Source organism: Vulpes lagopus, chromosome 3 (assembly GCF_018345385.1).
Source record: "Vulpes lagopus strain Blue_001 chromosome 3, ASM1834538v1, whole genome shotgun sequence".
NCBI lineage: Eukaryota > Metazoa > Chordata > Mammalia > Carnivora > Canidae > Vulpes > Vulpes lagopus.
The window spans coordinates 101,602,801-101,618,496 of NC_054826.1; the positions used below are offsets into that span (position 1 = coordinate 101,602,801).

The 15,696-nt window shown below is 55.6% G+C and overlaps 1 long non-coding RNA gene across 1 annotated transcript; it reads left to right on the forward strand.

Annotated features, from left to right (window-relative positions):
• The first annotated feature begins 1,292 nt into the window (after nt 1-1,292).
• Nucleotides 1,293-3,773, forward strand: LOC121486632. The gene is made up of 3 exons (XR_005986698.1): nt 1,293-1,434; nt 2,890-2,947; nt 3,679-3,773. It is a non-coding gene; the product is annotated as an uncharacterized LOC121486632 (long non-coding RNA).
• The last annotated feature ends 11,923 nt before the right edge of the window (nt 3,774-15,696 follow it).

The window sequence follows — 15,696 nt, forward strand, 5'->3', positions numbered from 1 at the left end:
TGGTCTTGTTTTAGGGGAAAGAGGGACTCAAGATTAGCTTAAAAATAGACTTCATGTCAGGGCACCTGGGTTCGATGGATTGAACATCTGGCTCTTGGTTTCAGCTCAGGTCGTGATCTCACGGGTCATGAAGTGGAGTCCCCCATCGGACTCCACGCTCAGTGAGGAGTCTGCTTGAGATTCTCTCCCTCTGCCCCTCCCCCACTTGCTCTCCCTCTCTCTCCCCCCCAAATAAATAAATAAATAAATCTTTAAAAAACTAAACTAAAATAAACTTAATGTCCACAAAAAGACCCATAAGGATTTTATTCACAATAGTAAAAACCTGGCAACAGCCCAGGCGTCCATCAGCAGGAGATGAGTACACAGACTGTGGTCCTTCCAGACCACAGCGCGGTACTCAGCAATAAAAGGGAACACAGCACTGATACCCCAACATCCGGAAGGTATCTCAAGAGCATTGTGCCGAGTGAAAAAGGACACAGAAGGACACATATCCATTCATATGAAGTTCTAGACCAGACAACATGGTTCTGAGGTGATTAAGAGGGTGATCACCCTCGGGAAGCGTGCGGGGCATGGGATGCTATCTGGGGTGACGGCGATGCTGTGTCTCGGTGGAGCTCTGGCTTCTGCAATGTGTGCATCTGTCAAAACTCAGCAAGTGTCCACTCTAGATTTGTGCATTTCACTGTTGGTAAATTTTACTTAAAAACAAACAACCCAAACCCAAAACAAATATTGATCTCTAGCTAATGATATGCATGTTTAGGGGTGAAGTGACTGATGTCTGCCACGGACTTAGAAATGCATTAAAAACAGCGAGTTGGGCTGGTGGCTGGCAAGGGGGCTGGGGGACGGGCAGCTGTCCCAGCGAGCTCACAGAGCAAATGCAGACAGTGAGCATATGGGTGTTCACTGCACGATTCTTTTGGATCTTCTTTATGTTAAATTTTCATAATAAGATGTTGGAGGAGAAAGAAGAATAAAGAGAGCCCAACCGTGCCCCTGCCTGCCCGTCGCTGCTCCAGTGGGGCTGTTCCAGGCCATGGCGGCTGCGCCATCTGCTTCCTATGGAGCTCAAACCTAATTTATTCCCAACTTATTAACTTAAAGCCCATTAGAATCTTCCCGTCAAACCGGTACTTGCAGCCAAGAGCCAGACAGAGAACGAAGTGTGGGGCCTGCCCAGGACACGGCCGGGGAGGGAGGGGGAAAGGGAGCGGGAGCCTCCCCAGGGCAGAGGGAGGGATGCTGCGTGGGCTGCTGCTGGATGCGCCCGGCAGGGCGAGGCTCAGCGGATCTCGGAGGGACGGGGGTCTCCCCTCCCGCGTCCCCCTGAGCAGGGAGTGGCCTTCATTGACGTCACCTTCTCTAATTCTTGCACAGACGGGTGTGCCCTGAGCCCCCTCTTAGAGATGAAGAAGCCAGCCGGTGAGTGGTGAGGTGGGACTCCCACCTGGGATGGTGGGTCACAGCCATATATGCACCGCATTTTGTGCTCACAGTGACCCCAGGACACAGGATTATTGAGGCACCTTAGGGTGGGCCCGGGGACCACCACGGTGTCAAAGCCTATTTCTGGCCATGGACGGAAAGGCCCCTGGAACTGCCCAGGACCCGGGTCCAGAGAGGAGAAGCCTTTGCCGGGCGTCACCCTCCAGGACGCACCGTCCACCCCATCGCTGCCCAGCGCAGTGCCCCTGCCTCCATGCAAGCACCTGTGCTGTCAACCTCGGGAGAAGAGGAGAGTGAGCCATCTGGGCTTTGTTTAAATCCAATAAACAAGCAAAGCCAGTAATTCTGTCCTAAGAGGGTGAAGACCCCCCTGCGTGGTGCTGTGCGTGATGGGGGGCGGGGGTGGACGCTACGGGCAGCGGCTAGGAGCCAGGCTCTGCTCTAATCCTCACCTCGACTCTGCCAGGGGAGGCTGACAGAGGCGGGAAGCTCAGAGAGGTGGGAGGGCTTGCTCCAGTCCCACAGCAGGGCCAGGATGGCGCTCTTCCCTCTTTAGCCACTGTTGTCGATCCTGCAGGTTATGCCACCCCCGGACCCCCACACCCCAGGCCTACAGATCAAAGGGGTGGCACCCTGGCCAAGCTTCCCGTACTGGGCCCCCAAGCCATAAGTGGCCTCCTGGGTCTGCACCCCCCAGGACACCACAGGCCGCCAGCAGGATGGGACAGCAGCTCCCAGGGCTGCCGCTGGAGGGTGGCCAGGACGGCAGACGCTGCCTGGCCCTGGCTCCAGGAGCTTTTAGCAGGAAGAGCTCTTCATTATGGCTGCTGTGGGTGAGGTTGGGGGACCCTGGGGACCTGCTGGGAGCCTTGACTCCTCTCTCCCTGCCAGTTCCAAACCTCTGGATCCCCTGCCCACCTGGCTAGCCGCTGTGCCCCCTCCCCGCCCAGCACCAGCCACACCCAGGCTCCTGTGGCTTCCGCTCCCCCACAGGGAGGTGACTCCTTCCTGAGCTTTACCCACGGAGTTCCCTCTACCTGGAGGACCTGCCCGTTGACACACACTCCCCTCTACCCCACCAACATCTACTCTTCTGCAAGGGCTCCAGGCCACCGCCCCATCCTCCAAGGAGCCTCCCCTGGCTTTGGTGAGGTAGGGATGACCCTTAGCACTCACTGGGTATCAGGGATCACTGGATCCTCACAGGTGGGGATGAGGCCCAGAGAGGTGAAGGCGCTTGTGCAGCATCACACAGCTGAGAATCTTGAGGCGTTAGCTCCTCTCTGGGTCTCGGGAGGAGGGCTCCAGAAGTGAAAGGGGCTGAGCAAGTGGGCTATTGTCGGGTGAGGGGTGGGGTGCAGAGTGACGCCAGCCCACTGTCACCAGATGAAAGTGACTGGATTCTCACAGACACCTCTTCTCTGTTCCCAGAGCACATGCATGATATCTCACGTCCTACGGCTCTGGAATCAGCACACCCATTTCACAGGTGAGAGAAGGATGCCAGGGAGACCCAGGGGCCAGCCCAAGCTTTCCCAGCCAGCCTTGGTGGGAGGGGCAGAACCGGGGCTGGAGCCCGAGCTGGTACCTGCTTATGACGGGCTGGCCACCGAGGCTGCTGGCCACACCTGAGCCACACCTGAGCCACACCTGGGCCTTACCTGGGGCTTGCTGTGCTCCGTCTGAAGCCTTTCCAGTGAAGTCAGAATTTGCTCGTCAGGCACGCTGTTCACAGGAGCCTTTGTACTCTCTATTTACAAGAGGAGGCTTGTGAGCAAATTAGCAGGGTAACCAGGGAAAATGTTTGGCTTCCGTGGGTGGGAGTTGGAGCCATCTGTTCTCAAGTGCTGAGAAAACACTGGAGCAGCCGCGCGGGAGCCGGAGCACCAGTGGAGCCGGGGACAGCGCTCCCTGGCGCCCAGGGCTCTGTGACCCCGGCGGGCAGCTCACCCTCTCTGGACCTCAGTGCCTGCATCCGTAAAGCTGACATGGGGATCATACAGCTGCTATGATTCCAGAACGCTCCCTGCCTGCTTCCCTTCTGGGCCTGCACACTCCCACCCCCCTGGGGTGTGGACGGAGCCCCCCCAGGCAGAGGAAGCCTGCCAACTGGGAGGACAGTGTGGGCCTTCCCAGCACCAGGCTTTGGGGTTTTATTTACCACTGGATTCGTTTGTTCCCAAGCTGAAAATAGCTTTATTGTTTCCTCTGAATGTAAAGTTGATAATCCACCAAATCCAGAAACGCGTGACACGGAAAGGTGAACCAAGCGCGATGCACCATTCCTTGGATGGAGAACATCGGTGGAGGGGAATATCTGTCCAGCCACTTGTCACATCTGGAGTCCACATGTGCGGTGAGATTACTGACTGGGAGATTGCAGAGAGAGAGAGAGAGGATAACCACCCCCACCCCTGGAGACTGTGCCCCGACACCTGGTCCTTTCCTCCACTCGGGAGAGCACAAGGCTTGAGGTTGAGCCTTGCTGTCAGACAAATCTGAGTCTGCCCGGGCCTTCTACCTCCTAGCTGTGTGACCGCTGAGCAGATCTCACTTGCCTCATCTATAAAAATGGGGTCACAACAGTGGCTGTGTCACGGGATCGTTGCTAATTACATTAATACCGTGTGCCGATAGTCGAGCCCTGCTGGCACTGAACTCGGTGCCCGGGGGCTGTTCTCCGCCATCAACAGGATGAACGTTACCGTGCCCGGGGCACACTCGATCCTACGGGTCGGTGCCAGGGGCGCAGGGCTTCCTGGTGAGGCCGGAACGTCCAGCCCGAGGCCGGTCCAGGAGGCTTCCCACAGGCTGCTTGCTACAAGGAACAGCTTGGGCTGCAGAGGGCTGTGTAACAACAGGTGACCTGCGTTGTCTGTAGGTCACCCTGCAGTTCCAGAACATCTGGGCTACGGGGTGGTAGGACAAGCAGCCAGGGCAGGCTTGAGCTGAAGTCCCAGTATCCTTATCGCAGGGCAGGGCAGGAGAGGAGCAGAGCCCCCAGAGCACTTAGGGCATGGGGGCCTGGCTGCTGGGGGCCAGCGCAGGAAGGGGGCCACCAGGATGGGATCCTCAGCCTGCCCACGGCCAGAGTGACGGGGTCTCCTGGTGTGTTTGGCACCTGGAGGTCAGGCTGCCCCTCAGGCTGGGAAGGGGGATGGATGTGGCCCTTGGGGGGCAGTGGGCACAGTCTCCCTATCACCCCACCCCATGGAGGATTTAGCCAGGGAACATTCTAGATGCCTCAGCTCTGCATCTAGGCTCCTCAGGGCTGTGCTGGAGAAAGAGCTACCACCAGCTCTGGAGAGCCGAGTTTTACATTCTCAGGGAATTCTGCAAGATGGTCCTTAGGCTCAGCCATTACTAAAAATTAAATGAACGTGCTAAATTAATACTTATCGAAGACTCATCATGTCTTGGTTATTTTACTTTTCTCTGCTCTCGAGGTTGTTTCTGTCCCCTTTCTCTAGGTGATGGGAGTGGTGCCAGATGATGGTGTGCTTCAGCGTCTCTCTTCCCAACTCTGTTCCCTGATGTCCTGTTGACACCTTGAAATTGGCTGTGGTGGGAACATTTACACCATGGGAATTGGCCACTGCTTCAGATCAGGGCTTTTCCTACCCGAGAGCTACTTGTCACGCCCTTCCCGGCACACTACCGCTTCTCACTGCCTGTGCTCCACATCAAGGGGGGCGGTCTTCCCCTCTGAGGGTCCCATAAACACATCCCAGACTGTTCATGCCCTGGACTCAGGGGGCATGAACTCCAGCCTGGGGGTCCCCTCTCTGTCACGGTTCCTCCTTGGCTCCTGGGCACGTCTCACCCCGCAACCCCCTGCCCGTGGCATCCAGAGGCCTGTCTTCTGGCGTGGAGCTGACTGTGTGCTCCCAGGATCCAGTCCTCTGGCGGCTCCCACCCCAGGCTGTCAGGGGCATCAGGGCTGGCCAGCTCTGTCCACTTCACTGCTCACCCCCTGATCCTGCCAAACAGAATCTGCCAAGTAGAACCAGTGCCCGAAGCCCAACCCTGGGTCAGGAGCAGTCCTGAGCCCCTTCTGGGGTCTGTGGGGACTTCTCCCCCGATGACTGGCTATGTGACTGGCATGTGCAGTCCTAGACCAAGGGTGAACAAGGGGCGAGCCTGTGTGGGGAAGGAGGACAGAACACGGCCCCAGAGGCTGGGAGGTCCACATTCATGCACGCGTGACATGTCACTGTGAGCCATGGGTCAACAGGGGTGGGAAAGAAGGGAGCTCCTGCACCAGGCTTGGCTAGCATGGGCGACCAGAAGTCAGAGGTCAGTGGGGTGCTCCCCCCTGCCCCCCCGTGTCCTAGAAGGAGGCTCAATTCACACCAGGTTGTTAGAAGGTGTGAGACAGAACATGTTTGTTCAACAGTTTGTTTGCTCTTCACTGTTTGGACCGACGGCAGGTGGGCCTTTTTTCATTTAACCTTTGTCCCAGGCCCTGCAAATTTAGGGGCAGGGATGACCCTAATTCCAGACTTGATACCTTTGTTCATGTGGTTTGGTCCATCCGGAACACCTGCCTGTGCCCCTGGAAACCTTCCTCAGCTGTCGGATGCTGCTGATGCCAGTGGTCATTAGTTCCAGGCTGCAGCATTATGTGTGTGTGTGTGTGGGGGGGGTCCCGAGGCCCCAGGGTGTTGGCTGCAGGGCCTACTGCCTACCCTCCAGGGATGGGCCAGCTCAGGAGAAGCGCAGTGCTGGTGGGAGGTGGTTGTTTCTCTTCCCTGAAAGGAGCTTAGCTTGGCTGCATTTTCCTAATCCCCTTGGAGGATTAAGGAAACTCAGTGCTTGTCCCTTGCTAATGCCATTTAAGGATTTATAGGTTTCAGGCTCTCTAAGAGAAAGCCTAGACGGCTTTGTTCTCCACTCCCTGAGTGACCTTGATCTACGGCTCTGCTCCTCCTGTACGGGAAAGAGGTTGGCAGTGGTCAGTGGCCCCTGAAATGTCAGGTGTCTAAGGGGATGGACTGTGGCTGCCACAGTTAAGGTTGGTTTGAAAAGCTTCTTCAGGGACCCCTGGGTGGCTCAGTGGTTGAGCGTCTGCCTTCTGCCCAGGGTGTGATCCCAGAGTCCCTGGATCGAGTCCCGCATCGGGCTCCCTGCATGGAGCCTGCTTCTCCCTCTGCCTGTGTCTCTGCCTCTCTCTCTGTGTCTCTTATGAATAAATAAGTCTTTAGAAACAAACAAACAAACCTTCTTTATTCAATCCCATAGTGGAGGTGGCAGGACCGTCAGGCACGATGCAGGCCAGTCACAGGACAGCATCCACGGGACATAGTGGTCAGTTGGGGATGGGCATGTGGCTCATGCATGGCCCCCCAGAGCCTTCCTCAGAACTCCCGCTGGGTCTAGCTGGGGGGGTTCTCCCATAGGGTCTCCTAACTTGGGAAGATAGGATCAAGCTGTGGCAGCCACCTGTCTGCCCTGTGCCAAGCACTGAGATGCAGAAGGAAGTTCAGGATGACAAGCACAGAGAGAGAAGGAGGGAGAGGTAAAGCCCTGGCAGTGCTGTGACCCTGGATCTAGCCTTACCTGACACCCACCGTATGAACCAGTAAATTCCTTTTCTGGCAGAAAGCTGTTCTATTGGTGTTTCTGCTGCTTGGAGATGGATGTGCCTATTGCTGGGAGGAGGATCACTTGGATTTCATCAGATCCTCAGTGGGGCCCCCGCTTCCTCCCAAAGACTAAGGAGCCTCCAGGGCGATTTCTCCCAGCTCTCAAGGTCCAGATATGTCAGCAGCTGCTGACAGGATGGCCGTGGTAGTTTGATCATCAGACTACATGGAATATCTTCCTGGGTTTGCCCTTCTGCCCCCTCCTGTCTCCTCTGTGCCCTTGGAGGCTGCTGCCCCATATGGGCCACACCAGCAGGGTCCCTGCCTCTGGCTCCCGGTTGGGTTTGGTCAACGGAAGTCCCCAGTGAGAGATTGGAGGGAGGGGGGAGAGTGGGGTCAGGGCATCTTTTCCCTGACTCCCACCTGTTGAGGTTACCTCAGCTGGCAGTGTCTCTCCTGCCACCGTGGTTTTCCAAGGCTCCTCTCTGCATGATTCTCTCATTCCAGACTCCAGTTGCTGACCCTTCTCCGACTCCCAGGGTTTGGGGGCAGCAGCTCTGGTACTGCCCCAGGTCTCTGCACTGTTCCCGTGGCTCCTGGGGGCTCCTCCCTCTGTCCCCAACTCTTGGAAACAAGCCCTCCTGGAAGTATCCCAACCTGAGTGCACCGTCTGTTTTCCCTGGGAGTCTGAGCCATGAAAACCACATAGGATCAGATGAAACATGGTAGCTCTGGGTGGAGCGGCTGGGGTGACAGAACCAGTAAAGGCCCAGGGTGTGTCTTGCACAAGCTACGTCACTCTGATGCTCCGTTGCCCATTGAGAGCATGAGAGGTCGGCCTAGGCGAGCCGAGACTCCCTGGGCATCCACGCCTGAGAGCAGTGTACCGCGGGTTTACAAACTTGAATATCCCTCATTACTGACCAAATGGTTAAAAAAATGTTGAAAGCGATAACACCCAGTGATGGCGAGGATGAGGGAAGAGGCACCCCCAGACTTTGCCGGTGGGAATGTGACATGCTGTGGCCATTTTGGAAAGTGGGATGGCTGTTGAGCTATCTGGTGCTATGTAAGAAATTGCCCCTCAAAAGCGAGGGTTGAAGCAATGGCAGCCGCCCATTCTGCTCACGGGTCTGGAAGTGAACTGGGCTCAGCCCGGCAGTTCTCACTCTGCATCTCAAATGTGGTCACTGGCAGATGGTGGCTTTCCCCCTCCCAGGTCTGTTCCTTGGGCCAAGGCTCAAAGTGCCGGGGATTGAGCCACTGTGGCTTCCTCGCCACACTGCTCTCCTCCATACACTGGCCTCGTACATGGTGCCACGTTGTGGCTTAAACTGTGGCCTCCAAAGCTATGCCCAAAGTCCTAAGCCCCAGTACCTGTGAATGTGACCCTGTCTGGAAACAGAGTCTCTGCACAGGTTTGGAGGAGGTCCAGATGGATTAAAGTGGGCCCTAATCCGATGACCAGTGTCCTTAGAGGCAGAGGGAGAGGTGTCTACAACCCAAGGAATGTCCAGGATCGTCAGACCCTGGGGCAGACCCTCCTCAGCCCCTGCAAGGTGTGGGCAGGACTGGCTCCTCCTGAGGCCTCCCTCCCTGGTGTGTAGGTGGTCATCTTCTGTGTCCCCATGTCAGCATCCCTTATGCCTATCTGTGCCCTGAAATCTTCCTCTTCTAAGGACTCCAGTCCTGTGGGATTGGGGACTACCCTTGGGATCTCATTTTACCTTAATTACCCCTTGAAAGGGCAGCCCAGGTGGCTCAGCGGTTTAGCGCCTGCCTTCGGCCCAGGGCGTGATCCTGGAGTCCTGGGATCGAGTCCCACATTGGGCTCCCTGCATGGAGCCTGCTTCTCCCTCTGCCTGTGTCTCTGCCTCTTTGTGTCTCTCATGAGTAAATAAGTAATTTTTTTTTAAATTACCCTTTTAAAGACCCTGTCTCTGAAGACAGTCATTATTTTGGGACACTGTGTTAATTTTGGGGTCGCAGTTCAGCCTACACGATGTTCTGAGTTATCCAGTGTGTGGTGTTTGTTGCAGAAGCCACAGGAGATGGGTTCACGACAAGTGCAGGCTCCCGAGTGCTTTTCCCAGGATGCACGGTCCCTGCTGCCTTGTCCCATCCACGGTGGGTTTGCAGGGGCTCGACGGCTGCTGAAGGAGGCATGGGTTGGGAGGAGAGGTGGGTGGTGAGAAAGAAAAGCGTGAGAAGGGGAGTGACTGGAAATAAAGATCACATGAAATAATATACACAATATAATGTTCGGGCGAACATGCCTTGCTTTATGAAGTATGAACAAGCCAGGATCACGTGTGATAAATATTCATGGAGAAGAAAGGACTCTGACCTTAGCCAAAGATTCGCCTCTGGGTTCTTGAGCATTTGCCCACGGAGCCCGGGACCCAGAGGTTGGGTGGTGTTGCTGACATACCCTAAAGTGTCACATCCCCCACCCTGCCCCCCGGCTCCCCATAAAGTGACAGGGACAACGAAGCCTGCCTGGAAACCCCTTCCTGGTTTGCAAAGTCCTGTCCTCAGCAGAGGGGTCATTCTTCCAGGGAGCCTCAGAAACGGGGAGCTCTTGGCCTCTGGGGTCTGTGGCTTAACACAGACCCATTGTGGCTTTTTAGCCAAAGGCTGTGAGGGGCCCCGTGGCTTTCCCATCTCAGTTTTCCTGGGCTTTTAAGGGATGATTAATAATTGACGGTATGGCTGCCTTCCGAGCCACTGGGAGCTGAGGGTGCTTTGAATTTTTCCATCTTGACCCAAGGACGGAGGGAAGCTTCTCTGGGACTTTGTCTCCCAGCACCCCAGCCACGTGGCCTTGGGGAGGTCATGCTGTCTCCCTGGGCCAGAGCAGGTGGCAGTCGCAATTCTCCACGTGGAGTCATCGACCAGGCACGTGCTTGGCGGCCAAATCGTGAGCAAGTTTGGTGGGATCGCCCTCTGAGTGGCAGCCATGACCTGGCTTCTCCCGGCAGACCCGGCCCCCATGTGCCCTCCACCCTGCCACCCCCTCCCTTGGGGGGGGGCATCTGGCCCTGTTCTCTGCAAAGCACACTCCTTGCTGAAGGGGCCTCCCTCTCTGCTCCCCAGGATGCTCCTCTGGGCCTGCTTCTCCTTCTCGGTTCCTCCTGCCCCACCTGAGCCTTGGATGAGTTGTGCCCTTGGGACCTGGGATTCTCATCTCAATTGCATTGTCTGTATGTGTCCCCCTGAGACCAGAGCTCCAGCCTCTGAGCCCCAGGATCGTAGAGCCAGATGCCTTGTGGCTGAGAGACCATATGAGGCTGTGGGCCTTGGGGGTGGGTGTCAGGGCCCCGGGCCTTTCTGCTGGAGGGCCATCCCCCACCCTCCAGCCCCTGCCATGTGACCGTACCTCCTTCTGGGGCAGTTCAATCACGGCACTGTGACCCCAAGCCTGTGACTGGTTCAGCAGAGGCTGTGGGAGCCTTGCAGGGCCAGCAAAGCCTCTTCTGAGCTCTGCGACATGGGCGTGTTGGGGAGGGGACTGTCCCACTTGGGGTTTATGAATCCACATCAGTGGCGCCCCCGGCGTCTGTGACCAGCGTTACCCCGGTTCTGAAGGTGGGGCTGCTGGACAGAGAGGCTGATGGAGGGATGAGAGGTCTGGTGGCATCTCTGACGGCCCGCTCGGGTCCCAACGCTCCAGTGATGCAGCCAAACGTTCCCTTCTTGCTTAAGGCAGTTTGAATTGGGTTTTTGAACCTCGCCCCTGAAAGAGCCCTGACTGAGGCAGCGATACAGGTCCCGGCCCTCGCACCACTTATAGCAGTGGGAATGGGGCAGGGTTGACAGGTGACAGCCCCTGCGCACACATAGCACCGCTTGTGATAAATAAGTGCAAGGGAAAAGTGAGGGGCTGGCTGGAGAGTAACCGGGCTTCAGATCAGGACTCGGGAAGTTTCGAGGGACACACACCCCTCTCATAGAACCACTTGGGGGCTCGGTCAGGGGAGACAGGGCCTCAGATGTGCTAGAACAGGAAGCCAGACTGCGGGGAGGGCCTTCAGTCTCTGTCCCCGTCACTCATGGCTCTCATCCCGTGTCCCAAGAGGGCCTGACCCCCCTCTCTCCATCCCAATGGGAGAGTCCCAGGGCAGAGCCCTGACGGGTCCAGCATGGCTCACACGGCCACCCGGGGGCTAGGAGGGTGGGCAGTCAGATGGCCCCATGGCTGGGGGGCTGTCCCGGGACAGCAGAGGATGCAGCGTTCACAAAATGGGGGTCACACTACAGCATCTAGAATATTCTTCAGGAAGAGAGAGCCAGAAATTTAGGGGAAAAAAAAGATTCTAAGAGTTAAGTGGGAACCAGTCCTTTCAGTCTATTCTTGTCCCTTTGATCCTTATCGGTATTGTCAACTCCATGACAACAGGGGGCCAGTGCTTTTAAGCTGCGAGTGATTTTTGTAAGCAACCAAGTTTATATTTTTATCCCTACAAACCCTCCTGACACTGCTTTCTCAAGGGCTGTGGTCAGGGCATGGAAGCCTCTCGAGGGCCCTGCTGCCTGCAGGGCTGGGGACACTCCGAGGGCCAGACAGTGGGGGGGGGGGGGGCGGCTTCCGATTCTGTCCTGTGACTTCATTTCTGCGCTGGGCTGGGCGCGGTCTGTCTTAGCTGGCTCCGGCCCCTCCCCTCTTTGTGCAGCCCAAGTCCTTTGCCTCCTCAAGGACATTTGCCAGCAGTGTCTTTACGCAGACTCTATTTCACTTGAAACCACAACCTGCAGCTTAAGAGGCCACACACAGTGACACACACACAGTGATACACATGCAGTGCGCAGTGACATCCACACACAATGACACACACAGTGACAGACACAAATACCAATCACACAGACACATATAAACACTCTCAACTCACTGTCACACAGAAACACATGCACCCTGACTACACACAGATGTACAGGCGTGTGCATACATGGGACACACCCTCAGACACACCAACATACAAGTCACACATGCAGACACGAACACACACATGCTCAGTCTCACACAGATGCACAGATACACATACAGACACACAGACATGAACACACACATGTTCGGTTTCACACAGACGCACAGGCTTGCCAGTGGTGGACAGGTTCCTATTTAGCAGCCAGGTTTTTGCTTTGTTGCAGTTGTGGACTCCCATGGTGTCAACTCTCCTATGACGTGGCTGAGAGCACAGGGGACAGGAGGGGCCCATGATCAGCTCCTGAGTGGGTAGGAGCCAGCTGCAGCCCCCCTGACACACCCCCACACACACATACTCCCTCTCTGACTAGTTCCTCTACTCTGGGTGCCAAGGTGGGGCTGGGTTCAAACCTTACTCTGCTGTGTGTCTTTGGTCATATTTCTTAACCTCTCTGAGCCTTAGATTTCTTATGAAATGGGAAAACCCATCCAGTGCAGATGTAAAGACCAGTGCTTATTTGGGAAGGCTCCTGGATGGAGCCTGGTGCCTGGTGGTCCAGCTGTCCAGGCTCCCCAGAGGCTTGGGCTGTGGATCTCAGCTGTTCTCGAGTGGGACTTGGGGTACCTCCCAGGATACAATGTGGGGCCTTGCCAGCTTCTGTAGCCTTATCTCCTCACTCGCTATCCCTTGTGCTTCCCAGACACACCCGAAATTTGCACCTTAGGCCTTTGCACAGTCTGGGCCCCCTGCATGCTCACCTGTTTGTGGACCATCAAGGCCCTGTCACCTGCAGCTCCCCATGGGAGTCATTTCTGATGCTGCCTGCTAACCTCACAGTAGGCCCCAAGAACAGGTGCACAGGTATTGTCTATCTTCCCAAGAAACTGCCAACTGCAGGGGACAGAGGCTAGTCCTGGCTCTCATCCCCAGGGCCCAACACTGTGCTTGGCATGTGGTAGGAGGACAGAGGCTCAGTGACCCCAAAAGTTGCAGGCAGGCCACAGGGCAGGTGTGGCCTCAGGACAGTAGCACCTGGCTCTTGAGGACTTGGCCACAAACAATGGCAATCTTGCCTGCCAGTCCCAGAGGCCCCGAGCTGGAACGTGAGGGTGCAGAGGGCTCACAGGCTCGAAGGGTCCTGGTGCATCTGCAAGAGGAGTCACTGCTCGCAAACATGCTCCACTGGCTGCACCCCCAGAACTTTGGAGAGCCCCACACTAGGCCCCAGCTCTGGTGCGCAGTCCCAGGGTGCCTTGGCAGGGCGCATCTCCAGCGCTCACCACAGGACGCCAGTGCTGAGTCTGGCAGAGGCTCCCACTGCCCCTGTGGATGGTGGATTTCACAGCAGAGCCTCATCTTCAGGAGCCACACAGCCATTTTACCCAAATTGACTTGAGTGCCTGCCAAACTGGCTGAGGGCTGAGGCATTAAGGGCAGGAGTGACCAACCTGGCCTCAAGATGAACTTCAGCATATTTTGATCAGGAAAAGAAAAAAATCAGCCGGATATAACATGGTGCTGCCAACTGGGGAGTTTGGCATTTTCTTTTTTTCCATTTAATTAATTAATTAATTAATTATTTATTTATTCATTCATTCATTCATTCATTCATGAGACACACACACACACAGAGAAAGAGAGAGAGAGAGAGAGAGGCAGAGACACAGGAAGAGGGAGAGGCAGGCTCCATGTAGGGAGCCTGATGTGGGACTCGATCCCGGGACCCTGGGATCACAATCTGAGCTGAAGGCAGATGCTCAACCACTGAGCCGCCCATGTGCCTCAGTTTGGCGGTTTTTTAATAAAAATTAACATCTACCATATGATCCAGTGGTGGTGCCCCTTAAGCTCCCAAAGGAGCGAAAAACTTATGTCCTAACAAAACCCTGCGCAAGGATGCTTACAGCAGCAGCTTTATCCACAAGTGTCCAAACTTGGAGGTAACCAAGCCATCCTCTGCTAGGTGATGGATAAACCGTGGTCCATCCAGACAATGGAATAGGATTAAGTGCTACAAAGGAATGAGCCATCCAGCCAAGAAAAGACCCGGAGGAACCCTAAATGCATATTTGTAAGCGAAAGAAGCCAGTCTGAAAATGCTACATACTATATAATTTCAAGTCTATGATATTCTGGAAGAGGCGCAACTAGGGACAGCAGTTGCTGGGGTTTGGGGGCAGGTGGAGTGAAGAAGCGAAGCACGGAGGATCTGCAGGGCAGTGAACCTACTCTGGGTGACACTAGAATGACGGCTGGGTGTCATCACATGTGTGTCCAAATCTACAGAAGGTACGACAGCAAGAGTGAACCCTACTGCGAACTATGGACGATTATGTTGTGTCCATACATGCTCATCGATCGTTAACAAAATGACCACCTGGTGGGGGAGGCTGTGCATGTGGAGGTGGGGAGGGGGACATGGGAAGCCTCTGTATCTTCCAATTTTGCTGTGAACATAAAACTGCTCTCAGAGGGGAGCCTATAGGTGGTTCAGGCGCTGTAGCATCTGCCTTTGTTTCACTCAGGTCATGATCTCAGGGTCCTGGGATCGAGCCCCATGTCAGGCTGCCGGCTTCACGGGGAGTCCACTTCTTCCTCTCCCTCTGCTACTCCCCCTGCTTGTGCTCTTTCTCTCTCTGTCAAATAAATAAATCTTAAACAAAAAAAATGCTCTCAACAAATTAAGTCTTTAAAAAATATTGGCCAGCCAGGCTTCCTGCTAATCTGACTACCAAGCAAATATTTATTGAAGGGTTCAGGCAAAGTCTCTGTAAAGGTTTCAAGATACTGCCTCCAATTCTCTGGCCCCTCCCAGGAGAAGTAGGTCTGTGTCCACTCACCCTGAGTGTGGGCAGGCCAGGGGAAGTGGAGAGAGGGGTGGAGGACGAGGTGCTAGGTCATGAAAGCTCCTGGAGCTTCCACCTAGATCACTCACTGGGACACCTGCTCCTTGTGAGATGCCTGAATGTCCTGGAGAGGCACCCCCATCCCAGCCCCTCCCCGTAGATCACCTGCAGGCCTGGAGGGAGAAGTTCTGGATGCGACGCCCAGAAGAACACTCAGATGACTACAGCGCCTGGGACATCTGACTGGGCCTCATGAGAGACCCCAGGAGGGGAATGCCCAGCAGAGCCCTTCCTGAACTCCTGGAACAGAACAAAACACGCCTCTGAGCAAATGTAACTAGAGCAGGAGGAAACATTGTCAGTAGGACTCCTACCAGGCCCTGGCAGCCACCCTCTGAGGTAGGTAGGATTATTGCCCCATTTTGCAGATAGGATAACTGAGGTGCAGGGATCCCGGGTGGCTCAGTGGTTTCGCACCCGCCTTCAGGCCAGAGTGTGATCCTGGAGACCCGGGATCGAGTCCCACGTCGGGCTCCTTGAGTGGAGCCTGCTTCTCCCTCTGCCTGTGTCTCTGCCTCCCTCTCTCTGTGTCTCTCATGAATAGATAAAATCTTAAAAATATATATATATATATATTCTCTAAAATTAAAAAAAAAAAGAGAACTGAGGTGCAGAGAGATTGAATACTGTGACCAGGGCCACACAGGGCGAGGGTCGGAGCCTAGGGCTGCTTCTGAAGCTGGGGACCTCTTCCCTGCGTGGAGCTGCGTCCGTGAAGGAGCCCTCCGTGGTCAGGCCCCGCTCCTCCCCGTGGGCTGGCCAGCACACTGACATGGGCACCGTCAGGCGCTTGGAGGCAGAGGGTCCTTGGCAGCGTCCCCT